Here is a 15,513-nt window from a genome sequence, read left to right on the forward strand (position 1 = left end):
ACAGGTGTGTTTACCTGTAGAAAGACAACTACAGGTGTGTCTACCAAGAGAAAGACAGGTTGCTTACCTGTAACTGTAGATCTTCGAGTGGTCATCTGTGCATTCACACTCATGGGATAGAGCACCTGCGCTGATCCCCGAATCGATACCTAAAAAGCCCGGGATTTTTTCGTGCTCGGCACCAGTGGGCAAGTGCAGGTGTCCCAGTATGCATGCTCACCGAAGCCAGCGTGAGAATCCCGCCAGTTCCTTCCTGACCGCTGGAAGCCCCTACCATAGGGAGACCGTCAGCAGTGGGGAAGGAGGGCGGGTAGTGTGAATGCACAGATGACCACTCGAAGATCTACAGTTACAAGTAAGCAACCTCTCTATTTTCTTCGTGGTCTCTGTGCTTCACACTCATGGGAGATTAGTAAGCAAGACATACCTGGAGGCGGAAAGACGGTCAACCAGAAGAGACAGCTTGCAGCACCACAACTCCGAGACGAGTCCTCTGCTGAGCATGCACATCCAGAGCGTAATGCTTCATGAAAGCATGAGAAGAGGACCAAGTGGTGGCCTTGCACAGGTCCGTCAAGGAAACACCAGGAATACCACCAATGTCACCATCACTCTAGTAGTGTGTCCACGAATGGATCCAGGCAACGGCTTCTTTGCCAGCAAGTAGCACAGTTTAATAGTCTCAGTAAGCCACTTCGAAAGCCGCAGAGATGAAATTTTTGAACCCAATCTAGGAGCAGCATAGGAAACAAAAAAATGCTGGTCCTGATGAAAACTCTTAGAACGACTCAAGTAAAATAGTAATGCACGCTTAACATCCAAAGCGTGCCACCGACGTTCCTTGTCCGAGGAAGGGGTGGGATAAAACACAGGTAACCAAACGTCCAACTTAAGGTGAAACTGGGAAACCACCTTAGGTAGATACGAAACATCAGGAGCCAACGACACTCTGGACTCATGAAAAACCAAGTATGGGTGGTCACAGCGCATAGCCATGAGCTCTCCTACACGGCGTGCCGACGTGATTGCCACCAAAAATGCAGTCTTCCAGGATAGAAGCTGTAGGGAACAGGTTGCCATTGGTTCAAAAGGACGCTGAGTCAACCTGTCCAATACTAACGGCAAATCCCACAACTGTGGAGGTGATCTAGACGGAGGATGCAATCTGACCAATCCTTTCAGGAATTGCTTTGAATTAGGATAAGCAAACACTGAATGCCCCTCATCGGATTCATGGTACGATGATATTGCTGATAAACTTTAACAGAAGAAAAGGAAAGTTCAGCATCCACCAAGGACAACAGAAAGTCAAAAATCACTGGTAGGCCCACCCGTTGGCGTGAGACTGTAGGATCAGCCAAAAACCGAAAAAACTTCCCCCACTTCCTATCATAGAAAGCAAGGGTAGACAACTTTCTACTATTCAGAAAGACATGCTGGACTCTGCTCGAAAATTCGTAAGGTCGATGAACCATGCTGTCAGTTTCAGGTGAGGTAAGTTGTGATGAAACACGTGCCCTTCCTGGGCCGAAAGAAGGTCCGGTTCCGCCGGGAACTGATAAAAAAACCCCTCGATAATGAAGCAAAATCAGGAACCAGTTTTGCCAAGACCACCACGGTGTGACTAGAATGCACCTCGGTTTCTCTCTCGCTATTTTGTTGACAACTTTTGTCAGCAGTGGAAGAGGCGGAAATAGATACAGGAACCAACCGTTCTACGGGAACATTAGGCCGTCTCCCAAGGATGCTGGATCTGTTCCTCCCCTGATACAGAACACGGGGCATTTCCAATTCTGGGCTGTGGTGAAAACATCCACCTGAGGATACCCTCAGAGCTGGAACACAGGTTGAAGGAAGCGCCACTGCAGCTCCCATTTGTGTGGAGATGCTGCTCCTCTGCTCAACGAATCTGCCTGCAGATTGAGTACTCCTGGAAGGTGCACAGCCTTCACATAGATGCCATGCTCCAGGCACTCCATTCACAGTTCTATTGCTAGTGCACAGAGTCATTGGGAGACTGTCCCGCCCTGCCTGTTGACATAACAAAGGGCTGTAGTATTGTCCATCAACAGAGCCACAGCCTTCCCCGCCACCAAAGGATGGAAGGATCGAAGGGCGAAATGAATTGCCAACAGTTTAAGATAGTTTATATGGCAATGAGTCAACTGTGAAGGCCAAGGACCCCCCACACACAGAGAATCCATGTGAGCACCCCAGCCCCATAAGGACGCATCTGTTGTGATCGTAACTGTGGTTACAGGCAGACGGAAGGGAGCTCCCGGACAGATGTCTCTGGATGTCCACCATTCCAGGGCCCGAAGGATCGAGGGTGGAATCATGAACCTCTTTTGAGGTGAGTCCCGTAAAGGCCAAAACTTTCTGAGGAGCCAAAGTTGAAGCCCTCTCATGTCATGAACAGCAACACACTGGTAGTCGCCGCCATCAGCCTCAGCATCCACTGCAGCTGTTGTGCTGTGCCCCATTTCAGGCTTTGAAAAAGATGAATGAGGGTGATAATGTCCATTGCTCTCTGCCGAGTCAGAAAAGCATGATGAAGGTTTGTGTTTAGTAGCGCCCCAATAAACTGAACTGTCCTCAATGGTATCAGATGGGACTTTGACCTGCAGACCTAAGGCATGAAGAAGAAGAAAATTGGTTGTAATATGGCCGGACAGACGTTCTTCCGAATCCGCCACAAGGAGCCAGTCGTCTATATACGGAAAAATGACTATGCCCTGAAGCCAGAGATGTGCGGCTACAACACTCATCAGCTTGGTAAACACCCGCAGTGCAGTACACAGGCCAAATGGAAGGGTTTTGAATTGAAAATGGTTGGAGCCTATCACAAACCCGAGGAAATGCCTGTAAGCTGGGTGGATGCTGACATGGAAATAGGCATCCTTCAGATCCAGAGTTGCCATCCAGTCCCCCTGGTTGATGAGGGGAAGGATCATTTGCAGCGTGGACATCCGGAATTTCTGGTACACGATAAACTTGTTCAGATTTCGAAGGTCCGTAATTGGTCTCAATCCCCCATCCTGTTTGGGAACTAGGAAATAACGAGAATAGAACCCGCCCATCCTGGCCGCTACAGGAACCGGTTCTATGGCTTGTTTCTGCAAGAGGTTGTTTACTTCCTCTAGCAGAGGGGGCGGAAGGAGGTGTGGTGACAATTACCAACTGAGTTGGAACCTGAACAAAGTCTATCTTGTAACCTTCTGAGATTATGAAGAGGACCTATCTGTCTGTGGAGATAGACTCCCAAGCTGGTAGATGGTGATGGAGGCAGATGTAAGAAGAAGGAGGGGCGGTGATATGTACGACAGAAAAATCAAAGGCCCTGCTTCTGAGGGCGGGAGCCCTTGGATTTGTTGGTGGTCGCAGAAGTCGAAGCAAACCTGGACTTGTTATTTCCCCTATAAGGCAATCTACTCTCCGTCTGTGAAGAGCGAGGTCTCCAAGATTGGTCAGGGGAAAATTTCTGATAAGGCCTCTTGGGCCAAGATTTGTGCCACTGCTTAGGCTTGCCAGCCTTAGTAGACACAGGAACGCCAAGGTTTCTCAAGGTCTTAATACTTTTGTCCATTTCCTGAAGGACACTATCAGTGGTGGAACTGAACAGACCTTCACCCTCAAAAGGATAAGGCCTCTTGGGCCAAGATTTGTGCCACTGCTTAGGCTTGCCAGCCTTAGTAGACACAGGAACGCCAAGGTTTCTCGAGGTCTTAATACTTTTGTCCATTTCCTGAAGGACACTATCAGTGGTGGAACTGAACAGACCTTCACCCTCAAAAGGAAGGTCTTCAACATAACTTCTGGTGTCAGGCTGAAGAGCTGTAGACCGTAGCCAAGAGTGACGGCGCAGGGAGACAGCAGAAGTGAGGGTCTTGGCAGAGACATCCACCATGTGTTTTGACGTAGCCAGCTGTTGTTTAGTCACGGCAAATCCCTCTCTTTGCAGCTTCTTCAGCGAAGCCCACTTCTCCTCATTCAGGGATGACATCAAAGGTGTAAGCTGTTCCCAAATCTAATACTAGTAGCAAGCCATACATGCAGCGTAGTTTGAGATTTTATCTCCCAGAGCTCCCGCAGAGGAGAATCGTCTACCAGCATTGCCGATCTTCTTGTCCTCCTTATCAGGTAGGGAAGAGTGGGTCTTACGTGCCTTTGAAGATGAGAAAACCACTACCGAATTGGGTTTGGGGTGAGAGAACAAAAACTCCGCACCAGCCTCCTGAACACGGTACATAGGTCCAGGCGATGTGCAGAAATTGGTGTGGATGCCGACTTCGCCCAGGGCTCCACTGCCTGTAGAATAACTTTAGTCACTGGAAGGGCCACAACCGTCGATATATCCCTCTACATTATGTTGAATATGGTATCACAGACGACTGGCTGTGGTTGGGAGAGAGAGAGACTATGCCATCCGCTTCACCAAGTCCCCATATGACTTGAGGTCTTCCGAAGGAGCTATGGGAAGGTCCTCAGCAATATGTGAATCTGGAGAAAGTTCCGCTGCTCTGTCCGGATCATCGGTACCGACCTCGGAGTCTGATGTCGAAGACTCTCTCCTCGCAGACTGTTCGGATAACATCGGGGTCGAAGCACGTTCAGGCGACTGGAGCAATACTGATGGATGAGCCTGCAGGTCCTCAGACTGCTCTCTGCATCTCTCAGGAGGGATCGACACCGATGCCGAGGGTGCATGACGAGTGGTGGAGTGATGCAAAACCCTCAAGAAGTACGAGGCTTCCGACCATTGGTCCCATTGCGGAAATTCACAGGGAGGATACCATGGATATGGTGATGGATATGGTAAAGGTCCATATGAGCAGGGCCACTGACGTTGATCCCACATTGGAGGTGGTGGGAAGCGTCGAATCACAGTACTTGACTCTAGCTCTTTCCGTCCTGTCGTAGGTGGAAGTGGTGCTAAAGGTTCGGTCAGCGCCGAAGTCTCGACTTCTGATACCGAACCACTGTTGCTCCAACGACGCAACCCTGACCTGGACGAATGAGTCCACTGAGTTAGGTCTATTTCCTGCTCCGATCCCAAAAGATGGATCGGCTGTGAGTCCCAGCTTCTCGATAGCGAAGGACTTCGGGGACTGGGCGATGCTAGAATCCGCCGAGGTGGAGCAACTTGCGCCGACACCGAATCCATCAAAGCATCCCGAGAAGGAGGAGTGCGGGAAAATCTGTCCTTCTTTCGCTTCTCCTTCGATTTAAGCTTCTTTGGGAGTGACGTTCGGGTCCCTGAATCGTCCCGACGTTTCTTAGTTGGCGTGGTCACCACTAACCCTTCAGAGGGTCGTTTTGTGGGTCGACCCCGCTCTGGTGACAATGGATCGACCGATGTCGAAGTCAGAGCCTGGGTAGCATCCCCAATCGATACCAATGGATCCGCTGCCATTTTCGGCGGACAAAGAGCCAACTCGACTAAGGCCGCCGATAGCCTTGCAGCCCGATTTTTTCGGCTTTGCTTCAAAAACCTCAAACAATGCCGGCTCAAATCTACACAGTGTCCCTTGCCCAGGCACAACAAGCAAAGGGAGTGACCGTCAGGGGGTGCGATCTTGCTACCACACTTCAAGCAACTTTTGAAGAACCCCCAACGCCTTTCCATAGGACCGGAACCCACGAGGGAAAGGGGAAATAAAGCCCTGAGGGGCAAAGTCCAACACAAAGTTCTTTTTTTCCCCAACAACTACTAACTATCTAACAAGGGAAAAAAAACAAAAAACGGGCAAGAACAGAAAAATCCAAAGAATTACCAGGCACCGACCGTAGCAGTCAAAAGCAGATCCTTACAATGCAGTGGTCAAGAAGGAACTGGCGGGATCCTCGTACTGGCTCCGGTGAGCATGCGTACTGGGACGCCTGCACATGCCCACTGGTGCCAAGTGCAAAAGAATCCCAAGCTTTTTAGGTACCAATTCGGGGATCGGCGCAGGCACTCTATCCCATGAGTGTGAAGCACAGAGACCATGAAGATCTTTAAGATCCTCTGTGGTGTCATATGAGAGAACGTAAAACAATTTACTATGCCTGTTAATGAATGGTCCATTCAGCTTTTAGAACATTGTCAAAAAAAACCTGGAAAGGGAAAAATTAAAGAACCCTTGGGATTTTCCTGTAAATCAGCATCTTCTCCTGACATCTCTCCTTCTTCCTTGGCAGAAACTGTGCTCACAGAACCTTTTCTAGAGAGAATTTCCTCCAGCTCTGAGCCTGAGCCAAGAAAACCTCTAGATGTCCCTCTGACATCCCCCTTATGGTCCTCTTTACTTGCTCATCTATCTCACTCTGTAGCTGGCGAATGAGATTTTTTGTCATTGAAAGTCTCAGATGAGTGCAATGCCAAGTGAATTTTTCCCTTTTGCCTCAGAACATGCTGTTTATGGGGCAGAAGCAACAGGCTTTTGGAAGAAGAGGATCTGGGTGGTGAGGGTGAAGGATGACCTGTCTTGGTGCTTGATCTCTGTCTCTCTCTTCCTCTACCACCCTATATAGTCATCTGATGGTAGCAAGCCAGGTAGAAAAGGGAACTCCCAGGAACTGGAGACCCACATGATTGGCTGGTTGTGGAAGGCCCATGGTGTTCTGTAAGCCTGCATCATTCATTCCTGGAAGCGGGGTCAAAAGGCACAGTAGGGGAGACTAGCATGGAAAACATATTGTATCCTGTCTAATTCCCCACTGTCATGACATAGAAGGATGAAGAAAAGAGCTGGGGCTGAGCAAAAGGTTCCCCATTCCACCACCCTCCCTGGGATCAAAGGTTTGTTTATGCCCCACATCACCTATCCCATTGTGTCGAAGGAAATCTCACCCTCCGACGCTCCCTGTGAATGTCCCACAGACCCAGAAGCTTCTGAGTCATGGGCAAGAGATCCAGTCAGTAATTCTCTGCTGGACTAGCGAAGGGCTAAGGCCTCTTCCTAGGGACCTCCAATGCTGCCAGTGTGGAAGACCTAAGAAGACGCAAAACTTCAGGCCTCACTGGTCTTGCTATGGCTCATGCCATAGGGAGGCTTTCTTGTAGCTATTCTTTGTTGCCTGAAGCTTCAGATGGGAGGGGCCTCTCCCATGAAAGATAGGGCGTTTTCGCACTGACCTTAATCGGCAGCGACACCCCTCTTCAGCGCGCAGGATCTGCCCGGATTTCGCACCAATTGCCGCGGAGCACCCGGTAGAGCCGGAAAGTCCCGCGGCTTTTGCGGCGCAAATGGAAACCGCCAAAAACCAGTTTCCATTTGCGCCGCAAAAGCCGCGGGACTTTCCGGCTCTTCTGGGTGCTCCGCGGCAATTGGTGCGAAATCCGGGCAGATCCTGCGCGGTGAAGAGGGACGTCGCTGCCAATTAAGGTCAGTGCGAAAACGCCCATAGTTTTTCTTTTTTGAACCTGTGAGGGTGCCTTCTTGGCTCCAATTGGGACTGCAAACTTTTCTTAATCCATGCTCTATAGATAAGTAACTAGAAGAACTTTTGATTGGTTATGGATAGAAGGAAGTAGAGCTAGGATGAAACATCCTCCTGGAGCTGCAGAGCTATCCAAACTGGAAGTTTGGCCATGAGCCAGTCCATCCAGCAGAGCCCGGCAAAAATCTGCACAGCCCGATCTGCAGCTAGAGGAGGTGTGACCTACCCAGTTTGGATGACTTCCCCCACTGAAGGAGAATATCATGATTGAGCAAGGATTTGAACCCAGCTCTCCCTAGACCCATAAACATTGGCTCCCATCCGTTATATAAAATAAATCTTTGAAGTGTAACTAATGGCACACTACAAATTATTTTGACATCTTTTGCCTTATTTGTGCTTAAAGTCAACTATCTTGGACCAAGAACTGATGGACATCTGTCACTGGCCTATTTTGTATCACTTGGGCTCTTTGGGAATCTTCAAAAGTCAGACAACTAATATGTCACATAGTCTTTTTTTTTTAAAGTTTTCACACTGAAAATTGGGTGCGTGTTTGCTACACTTCAACAAATAATACTGCCAATAATTAAACAGTAATTAATTTCTCCCGTTAGTTCCCATATGCTCCTTTCCTGCCTGCCTGTAGTTAACGGAGGCTTTGCACCAATTTCAAAGGATCAGATGGAGTGCAACTGCAAACCAGGCAATTACCCAACTGTCAGCCAATTACAATGATCACTGAGAGCGGCATTGGGCAACATGAATCATCATTTCCCAGCATGACACCATAGGCAATCATGTCATTCACAGCAGCGTCTGCAGGCCTTTGGATTATTGGAGAGAAAATGGATCATTAAGATAAGCGGCCACAAAGTCGGCACAGACTAGAGAACTGTGGGCAAAGTATAAGTACATCTCTGTAAAATCCTCTTGAACAGTCCTCTGGCTGATGGAGTGGGCTGCCCCCACATATTTAGACTGGTGTTGCCAAAATACAGTATCATTCATGTCTCTACATTTCCCCCTCATCGTCATGATAAAAAGGGTTTATGGGTGTTATTACCAAGACTCTGCAAAACCATTCTACTCATGATGATCAACTATTAATATCCTCATATTCTGCTAATTTCTGCAAAATGTGCTGCCTTAATGTCATTCCTCCATCCTTTCATTTGCTTACTAAATAATCTCCAATGCAAAAAATCTGCTACATACTTCCGCTAGCTAACCGTGGTCCCAAATGCAGTTGTCTGGACAGCCACCCCTGGTCCAAGCTAGTCTCATCTACAATTTCCTTTGAGGATCTTTTGCCTTACATCTAGGCAAATAAATGCAATGAGTTGCATTAAAAAAAATCCTCCCTTTCAAGAGCAAACCTGATCATCCTTATTAACAGTGGGGTAGTCAAGATATGGGTTTCTGTACACCTGAGGGACTCTTAAGTGTGCAAGAAAAAAAGTTAGCGCTAAATTAACAAAAATGTCAGGATGACAACTGAGCATTCTCAGTTGGCAGAGTGGATCAGGGGCAGAGCATCTGCTTGGCATGTAGAAAGGTCCTAGATTCAATCCCTGGCATCTCCAGTTCAAAGGATTAGGTGGTACGTGATGTGAAAGACCTGACACCCTGGAGAGTCACTGCCCGTCTGAATAGACAAATACTGAACCTGATAAGACCAATGGTCTAATTAACGTAGCATCATGTGTGTGAGTACCCTCCCAAAGGCACAGAATATTGAGGATGAGATAGACAGGTTGCTTACCTGTAACTGTAGATCTTCGAGTGGTCATCTGTGCATTCACATTCATGGGATAGAGCACCTGTGCCGATCCCCGAATCAGTACCTAAAAAGCCCGGGATTTTTTCACGCTCTGCCCAACAAGCAAGCGCAGGCGTCCCAGTGCACATGCTCACCGGCGCCAGCACAAGGATCCCGCCAGTTCCTTCCTGACCGTTGGAAGCCCCTACTGGAGGGAGACCGTCAGCAGTGGGGAAGGAGGGCGGGTAGTGTGAATGCACAGATGACCACTCGATGATCTACAGTTACAGGTAAGCTACCAAAAAAGCAGTCTTCCAAGATAGAAGCTGTAACGAACATGTGGCCATTGGCTCAAAAGGACGCCGAGTCAGCCTGTCCAACACTAAAGTCAAATCCCACAACTGTGGGGGTGTTCTCGATGGAGGATGAAGCCTAAGCAAACCCTTCAAAAATCTCTTAGAATGAGGGTGTGCAAAAACTGAATGCCCCTCAACTGGTTCATGGAACGCAGATATTGCTGCCAGATAAACTTTAATGGAAGAAAAAACAAGGCCAGCATCCACCAGAGATAACAAAAACTCAAAAATCACCGGCAGTCCCACCCTCTGGGGTGAAACTGTAGGGTCAACTAAAAACTAAAGAAACTTCTGCCACTTCCTATCATAGGAAGCGCAGGTAGACAGCTTCCTGCTATTCAGGAAAACATGTTGGACTCTGCTGGAGAACGCACAGGGTCGATGAACCATGCTGTCAGCTTCAGGTGGGGCACGTTGTGATGGAATACATGACCGTCCTGAGCTGACAGAAGGTCCGGTTCCACTGGAAACTGGTAGAAGACTCCCCTCACCAGTTGGAGCAAGATCGGGAACCAGTTCTGTCGAGGCCACCACGGAGTCACCAGGATGCAACATGGTCTCTTGCTGACCACCCTTGTCAATAGTGGCAGAGGTGGGAACAGATATAGGAACCGACCTTCCCACGGGAACAGCAGACCGTCTCCCAACGACTCTGGATTCGAGCCCCCTCTGGAGCAAAACAGAGAACACTTCCAGTTCTCAGCTGTGGCAAACACATTCACCTGTGGATACCCCCACAGCTGAAACACGGGTTGAAGGAAGCACCACTGTATCTCCCACTCGTGTGGGGAAGCCACACCCCTGCTGAGGGAGTCTGCTTGCAGGTTGAGCACCCCTGGGAGGTGCGCAGCCTTCACAAAGATGTCGTGGTCCACGCACTCCGACCAGAGTTCCAGTGCCAGCACACAGAGCCGTTGAGAAACTGTCCCTCCCTGTCTGTTGATGTAACACAGGGCAGTAGTATTGTCTGTTAGCAGAGCAACAACCTTCCCCACCACCATGGGGCGGAAGGATCGAAGAGCAAAATGAACTGCCAGCAGTTCCAGGTAATTTATATGGCAGTGAGCAACAACCTTCCCCACCACCATGGGGCGGAAGGATCGAAGAGCAAAATGAACTGCCAGCAGTTCCAGGTAATTTATATGGCAGTGAGTCAATTGCAACGGCCAAGGGCCCCCCACACACAGAGCATCCATGTGGGCCCCCCCAAACCCACAAAGACGCATCTGTTGTGATCGTCACCGTTGGTACAGGTAGGTGGAAGGGAGCTCCCTGACATATGCTGTCCTTTGATTGCCACCACTGCAGTGTTTGAAGTGGAATTACAAACCTCTTTCGAGGTGAGTCCCTTAATGGTCAAAAATGACGAAGAAACCAAAGCTGTAGGCCTCTCATCCTCAGCTTCGCAAAGAGTAGCACGCTTGTAGTTGCCACCATCAGCCCCAGCATCCGCTGCAGCTGCTGCGCCGTGCCCCACTTTCAACTCTGCAGAAGTTCGACAAGGTTGATAATGTCCATCGCTCTCTGCTGAGGCAGGAAAGCGTGACGAAGGTTCGTATCCAGCAAAGCCCCTATGAACTGCACTGTCCATGATGGAGTAAGGTGTGATTTCTCCAAATTGACCTGCAGACCCAAGGTGTGAAGAAGACGAAGAGTGGTGGCAATATGGTCTGACAAACTCTCCTTCGACTCCACCACAAGGAGCCAATCGTCGATATATGGAAAGACGACTATCCCTTGAAGCCGGAGGCGAGCAGCCACAACGCTCATCATCTTCATGAACACCCGAGGTGCAGTGGACAGACCGAACGGAAGGGCCTTGAACTGGAAGTGTTGAGAACCTACTGCAAACCGAAGGAAACGTCTGAACGCAGGATGGATGCTGACGTGGAAGTAGGCATCCTTAAGGTCCAGTGTTGCCATCCAGTCCCCTTGGCTGATGAGGGGCAGAATTGTTTGCAGAGTGGACATTCTGAACTTCTGGTGCAGAATAAACTTGTTCTGATTCCGAAGGTCCATGATTGGTCTCAGACCCCCATCCCACTTGGGAACCAGGAAGTAACGAGAGTAGAAGCCTCCCGTCCTGGCCTCCACCGGGACTCGTTCTATGGCTTGTTTCTGTAGGAGGTTGCTCACCTCTGCCAGCAGAGGTGGGGAAGGGGGTGTGGTGATTACCACAGATTGGTTCAGAATCTGAGCAAAGTCTATTTTGTAGCCTTCTTGTGACAATGGAAAGCGCCCACCTGTCCGTAGAGATGGACTCGCAGGCCGACAGGAATGGGCGGAAGCAAATAGATGAAGAAGTGGGGATGGTGACACGTGCTACCAGAAAGTCAAAGGCCCTGCTTTTGAGGGCGAGCGCCCTTGGACTTGCCAGTGGTCTGTGCTGAAGCGTAGCGGTTTCTGTTGTTCCCCCTGTTGTTCCCCTGTTCTGTTGTTATGGGGACCTACTCTCAGGTTGGGCAGTTGGGCAGAGCGAGGTCTCCACTGCTGTTCTGGGGAGAACTTTTAATAAGGTTTCTTGGACCAAGGTTTGTGCCACTGTTTTGGTTTTGCAGCTCTGGAAGACGCCGGGACACCCAGGTTCCTGGAAGTTTTTATGCTTTTATCCATTTCCTGGAGAGCACTGTCAGTGGTCGAGCTGAAGAGGCCTTCACCCTCGAAGGGCAGATCTTCAACGAAGGCCCTGGTGTCTTGCTGGAGGGCCATTGACCTGAGCCAGGAGTGGCGGCGGAGGCAGACAGCAGACGTGATGGTTTTCACTGAGATGTCCACCATATGCTTTGCTGCAGCCAGTTGTTGCCTGGCTACAGCAAAGCCTTCCTTCTGCAACTTCTTTGCAGCAGACCTCTTCTCCTCACTCAGGGAAGACAGGAGGGGGGTGAGTTGTTCCCACACTGAGTATTGGTATCTAGCCATGCACGCAGCATAGTTAGATACCTTTACTCCCAGCGCTCCAGCAGAGTAAAACTTCCTCCCAACGTTGTCCAGCTTCTTTCCCTCCTTGTCTGGTGGAAAGGAGTGTGTCTTGCGGGCCTTTGACGAGGAGGATACGACCACCAAATTGGGCTTTGGGTGTGTGAAAAGAAATTCAGCACCGGCCTCTTGGACGTGGTACATGTGGTCCAACCTTCTTGATGACACAGGTGTAGAAGCAGGCTTTGCCCAGGGCTCCTTCACCGCCTTCGTAACAGGCAGGGCAACCGCTGTAGACTTATCCCACTGCATGATGACGAATACAGTGTCGTCTACAACAGGTCGCGGTTGTGTCACCGGGAGTGAGAGGGAGAGTGCCATCCTCTTCACCAGGTCCCCATACGACTTCAGATCCTCCGATGGTGAAATAGGAAGATCCTCAGCAGATGAGACACTGGCGAGGGTTCCAAAGCCCTGTCTGGATCGTCAGTACTGACCTCGGAGTCTGACAATGAAGACTCTCTTCTCAAGGAATGTTCCGAGATCACCGGTGTTGACTCTGACGGGCGACCTGATCAACACCAACAACCTAGGTTGGACTTCACCACCACGCCGCGTCTTTCGGGCGGAACGGACATGGATGCCAAGGGACACCTCCTAGAGTGCTGAGAAAGCCTCGACATATGGGATGCCTTGGATTGCTGGTCCCAATCTGTAAACTCACGAGGGGGGTACCATTGGTACGGTGGGTATGGATAGGCATAGGGAGGCTGCCACTGGCACTGCTCCCACGGTGGAAATCGACGAGCTACGGTAGTCGGTTCCAGCTCTCTCCGACCCCTCACCTGATCCAGCGGTGCCAATGGCGCCAACGGCTCCACCTTCACCTCTGAGACAGAGTCGCTTTCACTCCAACGCCTCAACCCTGAAGGGTGGGAGTGCTGAGCAAGGTCGATCTCTTGCTCCGATGCCGATAGACGCAACTGCTGCGAAGCACTGTCTCTCGACACCGAAGGGCTACGATGTGGGGACACCAAGATCTTCCTCGGTGGAGCAGTCGATATCGATGTCGAAGCGTCGTGAGAAAGGGAAGGAACGCGGGACGATCTCTTCTTCCGCTTCTCCTTGGATTTCACCTTCTTCGATGCAGATGATCGGGTCCCCGAGTCATCCTGACGCTTCTTAGCTGGGGTGTCCACTGACCCTTCAGAAGGTCGTTTTGTGGAACGCTCGCGCTCCACCAGCATCTCGGTCCTGATTGGCGATGTATCGGCTGATGTGACTGTCGGGGCCGCGGCCTCTCCCATCGATACCGACGGGCCCGATGCCATCTTTTGAGTACGATGTGCCAACTCAACCAACACGGCCGAAAGCCTCGCCGCTCGATTCTTGCAAGTTTGTTTAGCAAAACTCAGGCAGTGCGAGCAAGAATCAACGCGATGTCCCTCGCCCAAACAGAGGAGACAGAGGGAATGGTCGTCGGGGGGGGGGCAATCTTCTTCCCACAGGAGTGGCACCTCTTAAAAAAACTCCAACGTCTTTCTATAGACGCCAAGGAAAAAACCCACCCAGGAAAGTCTCTGAGGGGAAAAAACGGGGGGGGAAACTGGGCCCCGAAGGACAAATCCAACAATTTTTTTAACTAACTACACTAAGAAAATAACAAATGGGCTATATACAACAAGAAAGGCAATCCTAAGATTACTTTACCGACCGGGGACATGAAAGGAGATCCTCTCAGCACAGCAGTCAGAAAGGAACTGGTGGGATCCTCGCGCTGGCGCTGGCGAGCATGCGCACTGGGATGCCTGCGCATGCCCATTGGTGCCGAGCGCGAAAAAATCCCGGGCTTTTTAGGTACCAATTCAGGGATCGGTGCTGGCGCTCTATCCCATGAGTGTGAAGCACAGAGACCACGAAGAAGATCAACATACACTATGGAGGGTAAGCAGGGAAAGAACAAACACACCTGGTTAAGTTCTTAGCAGATCTTAGTACCTACATGGGAGACTGGATCTGGCACAAATCACTGGCCCTACTTTGCTCCCAGCAACCCACATAAAGGATGCTATAAACTTCTAACGGGTCTGGAACTAAAAAAAAGTCTAAATTAGGAGGATTAATTTGTAGCAGGAGAATTAATCTGTAGCAGGAGAAAAGTGTTTCCATGTCCCTCTTTAAGCTGCAAAGGGGGCACAGCGCACAGTAGCTTTTAAAAATCACAGTACTGGGAGGAGGTAAGAACAGGTTGTGAAAAGTTAAACTATGAAGTGCACAGTTCTCAATTCCAACACCCCCTCCTATCTCTGCTGTGCCCCCCCCCCCTCAAACACAAGGAAGAACTAAAAATATCCAATGAAGTGTTAACACTCCTGTTAACACTCTGGGGTGAGGAGCATGATTTCCCAGCCATTTCTTTCCCCCACTCCTGAAAAATCTGACTTTTTTTTTGCTTATATTTTTCAAGGCTAAACAAAGAGATCACTTTGCTCATTTCATATTTCCCATGTAACTATAAAGAAAAGTCTTAAATCTTTTTAACAGTAAGTAAAGCCTAATATTCACAATGGGAAAAGGGTCTGTAAAAATAATCTTCAACTAGAGAGATGTGAAAAACCAGTTGATACTGTCAACGTGCCAAAAGAAGCAGGAAGCAGAACAGCTTTTGAGGTCTGCAGAATGTTCAAAGCACACAAACAAATGCTGTGCAGCGCACATATGCCTCCCAGGCATGAGTAAGCTAAAGAACTGCATGCACTAGTTTTCTTCTCACACTTAAATAGCTCTCTTCAGATTTCACAAAATTCAAGTCCAGGAGCACCTCAGAGGCCAACAAAATTATCCAGGATGTTACGGTTTCATGAGTAAAAGCTTGCTTCATTGGATACAAGCAGAATGAAGATCCATCAGCATTTGTATTCAGGTCAGAAGATTTTACAGTATACCAGGAGACCACAATAAATCTTTGTCTGGAAACCCAAACTAAAGATTCAAAAGAGCCTTTGCAAACCCACAGAGAAGTGGAACTGACCACTATGGTTATCAGATTATTACTAG

At 49.4% G+C, this 15,513-nt stretch overlaps 1 protein-coding gene across 1 annotated transcript in view; it reads right to left on the minus strand.

Annotated features, from left to right (window-relative positions):
* Positions 1-15,513, minus strand: part of SKAP2 (src kinase associated phosphoprotein 2) — a 151,148-nt gene that overhangs the window by 70,773 nt on the left and 64,862 nt on the right. The gene's annotated exons all lie outside the window — the stretch shown is intronic.

This window comes from Heteronotia binoei, chromosome 10 (genome assembly GCF_032191835.1).
Source record: "Heteronotia binoei isolate CCM8104 ecotype False Entrance Well chromosome 10, APGP_CSIRO_Hbin_v1, whole genome shotgun sequence".
NCBI classification, from domain to species: domain Eukaryota; kingdom Metazoa; phylum Chordata; class Lepidosauria; order Squamata; family Gekkonidae; genus Heteronotia; species Heteronotia binoei.